The following is a 7,330-nucleotide window of genomic DNA, read 5'->3' on the forward strand; positions in this document are numbered from 1 at the left end:
CTGAGACCAAACTTATCTCTTCACGGTTGACCTACATTGAACCAAAACAAATCTACAAAATCATAGTCTGTTCACATACATCGCCATGCCTTCACTCACGACAACATGCCACTTCGAGTCATTATACCATTTACCACATTATAGAACTTTACAATGATAAATCGACTGGTCAATGTGACATCGACTTGTGTTGGTCATTTAAGCAACATATAATACAAAAACCGGTGCTGCAGCTATTGTCAGGCCAATGTCGCCACCTCTTAACCCGAACAGTGATTTTAACCAGCTGTCATACTCCCCCTTACACACACACACACACACACGCGCACACACACACACACACGTAGGAAACAATGAAACGATGAACGTAATGGATGTAAACCAGCAATATGTTACACCTTCTTGGCTTGTCAGTCAAGACATGATGAGGTCATTTGACGACCATGTATTGGCTTAGGTTGGATTACACTGTGACAACAGGCTATCTGTTAGCCAGATGAGGATGAACCTCCTATGTGTCAACCACCTTTTGTTTGACTGTGTGGACTTTGCAAGGTATTCACAGTAAAGCTGAGTGCTGTCATCTAAGAATTGGTCTTAAGCAGCCCATGCTTGGCACAAGGGGCGACTGATGGGACGGGGCGGTCTGGCTCCTTGCCTTTATCAATGCTTATCATCGGATCCCAGTTGCGTAGATCGATGCTCGATTATTTCAGTCACTGGATTGTTTGGTCCATGGTCGAGTAGTCACGTAACGCCTCCAACAACCATCAAACAAAACACTAATGACACCCGATGTTGCCCCTTATACAAAATGTATTATGGGGGTGGTTTTATGTTGTTGGCAAACGCCACAAGGCAGTACTGCCAACTGACAGAGGCATGTATTCAAACCAGACCTTCAATTAATAAATAACACAATACCGTTTTTATTGATTTAAAAAACAAAACAAACAAGATATGACTGTTCCGTTTTGTACAGAGTTTGGTGTGCAGAGATAGTGTTGATCACAAGCAAGACCCGCAAACAGCTCGTAATCTTACTTTCATGGTATTCGAGGATTACAGACGAAAGAGGCAAATCTTTGCATAGAAACCCCTATCAACTCTTCCTGATTCTTTTCCTGAACTGTTAAATAATTACTTCTGTTATGATAAAAGCCCCACAGTGACACCAAGTTAGATCAGGAATTGGTCCCCAACAACCCATGACTGTCGTACGAGGCCACCTAATGGATCGGACCAGAAGCTATTATTGTGCACGGACAGCCACCATCATGTAGCTTGAACATTGCTTAGCGTGACACAAAATCGTTTTTCGATATGCGTTATTAATGGGTCACTGGTGATATCTCCTGGCGTTTGGTATACCTCTTTGTATAGAATTCTATAGTTATTCCGATACCTTTTTGTATAATTGTTTCTGTCCTGTGCTGTGTGTATATGATTGTGATAGACCGTGTCATCTATGTATAGGATAGTGGTAGACCGTGTCATCTATGTATATGATTGTGATAGACCGTGTCACCTGTGTATATGATTGTGATAGACCGTGTTACCTGTGTATATGATTGTGGTAGGTTGTTTCACCTGTGTATATGATTGTGGTAGACCGTGTCACCAATGTATATGATTGTGATAGACCGTGTCACCTGTGTATATGATTGTGGTAGGTTGTTTCACCTGTGTATTTGATTGTGGTAGATCGTGTCATCTATGTATATGATTGTGATAGACCGTGTCACCTGTGTATATGATTGTGATAGACCGTGTCACCTGTGTATATGACTGTGGTAGGTTGTTTCACCTGTGTATATGATTGTGGTAGACCGTGTCACCATTGTATATGATTGTGGTAGGTCGTGTTACCAATGTATATGATTGTGGTAGCCCGTGTCATCTATGTATATGATTGTGGCACACAGTGTCATCTATGTATATGATTGTGATAGACCGTGTCATCTGTGTATATGATTGTGGTAGACAGTGTCAGCTATGTATATGATTGTGGTAGACAGTGTCAGCTATGTATATGATTGTGGTAGACAGTGTCATCTATGTATATGATTGTTGTAGACAGTGCCTTCTATGTATATAATTGTGGTAGACCGTGTCACCAATGTATATGATTGTGGGAGTCCGTGTCATCTATGTATATGATTCTGGTAGACAGTATCAGCTATGTATATGATTGTGGTAGGTCGAGTCATCTATGTATATGATTGTGGTAGGTCGTATCACCAATGTATATAATTGTGATAGACCGTGTCACCTGTGTATATGATTGTGGTAGACCGTGTCACCAATGTATATGATTGTGGTAGACCATGTCATCTATGTATATGATTGTGGTAGACCGTGTCATCTGTGTATCTGATTGTGGTAGGTAGAGTTATCTATGTATATGATTGTGGTAGGTCGTATCACCAATGTATATGATTGTGGTAGATCATGTCATCTATGTATTTGGTTGTGGTAGACCGTATCATCTATGTATATGATTGTGGTAGGTCGTATCACCAATGTATATGATTGTGGTAGACCGTGTCAGCTTCGTATATGATTGTGGTAGACAGTGCCATCTATGTATATAATTGTGGTAGGTCGAGTCATCTATGTATATAATTGTGGTAGGTCGTATCACCAATGTATATGGTTGTGGTAGACCGTGTCATCTATGTATATGATTGTGGTAGACCATGTCTTCTATGTATATGATTGTGGAAGACCATGTTCTCTATGTATATGATTGTGGAAGACCATGTTCTCTGTGTTTACCACCCTGGTAGGCCGTAGGTTCCGTATATAGCGTTGTTTGGTTGTGCTTATGTTAAGCTCATTTTACACTATGTATTTATCTATCGTTTCCGTACAGACGTCAATTTGCCAAGTACACTCCATTGTTTTACACTGAAAACAAGTATGCGCATAATCAAACAGACAATTTCCAAAAGATGCCAACATGTTTTCCCCTGATAATTGAAAAAGAAGACATTAATAATTACTTCTGTCGTGAGACGGATATGAAATTGTATTCATTCTGCGAATTGCACTTAATTTATTCGAAACGGTGCCACTTGAATGACATGTTACGCCAAGAGTAACGTCAGTTTGTCGCCTTCGACACGTGTTACACTGACGTTAGACAAGCTTTAATATTCAATTGACGTTGGCGGTCTCCATCATGAGTCACAGATGCCTTAGAGGTTAGTGTACCATTCTATGTTGATCTTTGATGTTTATATCATGAGTGTCACAGTTACAATGCTGCGGTGGGGTAGCCTAGTGGTTAAAGCGTTGGCTCGTCACACCGAAGACCCGGGTTCGAATCCCCACATGGGTACAATGTGTGAAGCCCATTTCTGGTGTCCCCCGCTGTGGTGTTGCTGAAATATTGCTAAAAGCGGCGTAAAACCAAAACTCAGTCAGTCAGTTACAATGCTGCACATTTGTAAGGTAGGTGCGTGTGCAGTGCTTAGGATTGCTGCTTGACAAGTGTTATGAAAGTACACGTTGAGTTCTTAAAACAGTGGTCCAATATTTACAATGCAAGTACTCGTGCAGTTCTCAAGAGAGTTGCCCAACATTTATAAGGTGTACTCGGCCCAAGATGGGCCACAGTGCTGGGTGTCTACATGGTCCATACATGTATATCCCACATATGTTCTACGATGGACATATCAAGCGACTTACTTGGCGGGTCAGTCTGATGTCTGAATACGTTTTGTTCGGGAGCGACATTGGCACGATGTGGTCTAGATGTCTTCTTGCAGTTCACGATTTCTGTCGACAGGTCCAGCGAGTACAAGAACGCCTTGTGTAATCATATCGCTGGCCAGTTCAATGTGAGTTCGCACAGATCAAATCAGCATGACTGTCATGTGGGACATCGCCTACCATGATCACGAATTGTAGCCTTGTCAAACCGCTTGCCAGATTGCCAACGCCATTTTCTGTCATCTGTGAATCGGAAGCAAAGGAAACTTGAACCCCTATATAAACATGATTTAACATCACTAAAAATAGACCGTCAATGGTGTTGCATAGTCGGCCTCAAAGACGATGTCCTAATAGCACATGTACACCCTTCATGATTTTAAGACACCACGATTTTATTCGTCTTCACTGATATTTTCCTCACGCAACGTGTTCACAAGCACCATGATGTTATTGTACAGAATTGTCTATTGATAACAGGAACAGTTTCAATCTATGTGTTATACTATTACGTCAACTTGGCTACTTTCCCTTGGCGACTTTGGTTGCAGGCCTACCACGACACGTTGCACCTCTGGAATTGTCGCTTACGCAAGAAATTATGCATGTCCATTTGCCAAACATTCAGGCAACTCAGGTATCGACGTTCCCCCTTATATATTGTTTATCACCGTTTGCATTTCTGTCTGTCCATTAAGATATTTTCCCGGGGGCATTTACAAGCCTGCGCCCAGATCTTGTGAATTCGTGAATATGAGTGACTATTATCGTCTCCTGCCATTGCACTGCAGGTAAATATGCCACAACTTAATGCATCACAACTCTTGATGGAGGAAGCAACCCTCCCCTGAATTTAGCTGATATAGTGAGTGAGTGATTTTAGTTTTACGCCGCACTCACAATATTTCAGCTATATGGCGGCGGTCTGTTAATATTCGAGTCTGGAATAGACAATCCAGTGATCAACAGCATGAGTATCAATCTGCGCAATTGGGAACCGATGACATGGTCAACCAAGTCAGCGAGCCTGACCACCCGATCCCGTTGGTCGCCTCTTACGACAAGCATAGTCGCCCTTTGTGGCAAGCATGGGTTGCTGAAGACCTATTCTACCCCGGATCTTCACGGGTCTTAGCTGATATAATCTGGGCACAAAATAATCGAGAACGATGTTGACATTGCAAAACAGCTTGCTCAAGGCTTCTGTAGGAATAGAACGATTTTCTTGTGTAACAGAGGACTTGATCACTTTAACAGGAAAGGTGTCAGAAACAGTATCCAAACCAAAGGTCTTCAGCAACCCAGCTAGTCGTAAGAAGCGACTAACGTGATCGGGCAGTCAGACACGTTGACTTGGTTGACACATTAACAGTTTGTTAAACTGTCTATCCAACTACCGTTGGTTGATTTCGTGGGGGGCCCAGCATGTCGGGGCAAACACGTGTGTCATCTCTCTGTGTGGATCTGCATTACTTTTCCAGTGCGTGAGTGGATGAGTAACAATTTGAGGTCACTTCGGCATTGCATTGTTTCAGCTTATTCGTTAAATGAAAATAAACCCCAGTGAATACACATAGTAAAATAAAACCCAACCATAATTAGAGAACATATAAAAAAACCAAAACAAAAAAAACAACCTTTTCTTCATCATAGCTCAATCAATTGCCTCATTCATCATAGCGCTCTCTTGTGACGCTTCTAACTAATGGTTGTTGGAGACAAGAGTTTTTTATGGATGACTACTACTTTATTGTGAAAGGTCACGACGTTTCGAAGTATGTTCTTACTGCTTCATCAGGTGAATGAAACAATTAGGAACAAACAGCTATATATGTACATGTTGAAACAACAACAGTATAACAAAGGAAACAAGTAGTTAATTGGTGGATGGACAAGTGGAAGCCAGGGATTGTTAATCCAGGCATGATTGATAAGAAAAACAAATAGAAGCCAGGGGGTATAATTAGCACTAACTGGGTGTGTGGACAAAAGGAAGCACGGGATTGTTAATCCAGGCGTATTTATGAGGTAACAATATTGGCATATAACAGGGTGGTAAGAACACAAATGGAAGCCAAGCCTAATAGTAATAAATACAAGGACAAAGAGACCAGCAGTGATGGTAAATTATGTGTATCATTTCTATGCCCTTCAAAGACTCCAATGGTTGTTGGTTCTAATCTCTATTTTTGCTCTGATTTTGTTTCCAGTGAGTTCTTCAGACGAGTTCTTCGGGTGCATTAACAGTAAACATATAAAAGATTTAATCCAGTTAATCGTGCTTATGGGAACTCCTTTATGAACAAAAGATATTTCGCCGCTTAACGGCTCTTCAGGTGTATGTATATAATGTGCCATGATTTCTTCCAGATGATATGGACTTTTTAAATGATGCTATCGGACTTGAAGCGGTGCTGTATTGGCTAAATAGGCATCCAGATGCTACTGACTGCAATTTTACAAATACCTTCATCATAAAATCTTTGAAATATATACTGGAGAACAATACCTTTCATCTCAACAAGTTTTATAAGCAAACAAACGGTACAGCCATGGGGTCAATAGTAGCACCTACATACGCAACTCTGATGATGGGATATATAGAATTGTTGTGTTACAAAGTAACAAAATCGATGGATGAAAATACTGCTAGACATGTTCGTGAAACATGGAGAATATATCTGCACGGCTCATATCAGATAAGCCGCCTTTACAACCGAGCTTGCCAGTGTCAACAAATATAGCGGTCGCAGCCGCCAAAGTTTGTTTCGCAGTCCGACTCAGATTTGTTTTGTTTTTTTTTTGTTTTTTTTTATTGTTTTTTTTTTTTATTTTTTGGGGGGGAGAGATACACACAAATTGACAGGTCTTAAATCTTAAAAAAGTATATGCAAGAACTCCTTCTTTCAGGGTATATGCAACAATATATTATTGTTGGCAAGTTTAATCGGTTAGATAATTTGAAAAGCGAAAGTGAGTTGTTATTGGTAATAATAATAATAATAATTTTTGCGCCTAGAATCCAACACGATGCTGCTCTCTGGCGTTGCTTTATTACCCTGACGGAATTGGACTTTCAAAGCTGCTACTAAGCGCTTCGCGCGACCGTATAGGTCCGTACATCCGCTTCTCAGGTACCCATTTTGAACAGCTGGGTGGACTGAGTGCAATGTGGACGAAGTGCCTTGCCCAGGGACACAACACAGGATGAGACCCAGGTCACAAATTTTGATGTCTCCACCGGGATTCGAACCCGGGCCTTTGGCGTGAGAGGCCAGCATGCTAACCACTACACCACCGTGCTCCACAAGGGAGGTAATAAAATCATCGGGCTGAGCCGTAGATGCATCCAGAGTATAATGGAGAGTTATCGTAATGTATACCCTGAAGATTATCGAGGATGCATGTGTATGCAACATTGTAATTTTTGCTCTTATAATGGTCACAAATGTACAGCTATTACGATTGTAGGTTCAAACAAATGGAAGAATATCCGTCTCTGTATTTGTTTCTTCATAATTGTTTCTCGCTGGACTTGTACATCTTTATGTACAGCATCTTCAACTACTCCACATGGGTATGAGTATAGTTGAACATGTGTAAGACTCCTCAA

At 41.1% G+C, this 7,330-nt stretch overlaps 1 non-coding gene across 1 annotated transcript; it reads right to left on the reverse strand.

The window, feature by feature from the left end:
* Positions 1 to 6,949: 6,949 nt before the first annotated feature.
* Positions 6,950 to 7,016, reverse strand: Trnae-cuc. Its single transcript has one exon. It is a non-coding gene; the product is annotated as a tRNA-Glu (tRNA).
* Positions 7,017 to 7,330: the final 314 nt, after the last annotated feature.

The sequence above is a fragment of the Haliotis rubra genome, unplaced genomic scaffold (assembly GCF_003918875.1).
Source record: "Haliotis rubra isolate DU_JTF1 unplaced genomic scaffold, ASM391887v1 Scf798, whole genome shotgun sequence".
Taxonomy (NCBI): Eukaryota; Metazoa; Mollusca; class Gastropoda; order Lepetellida; family Haliotidae; genus Haliotis; species Haliotis rubra.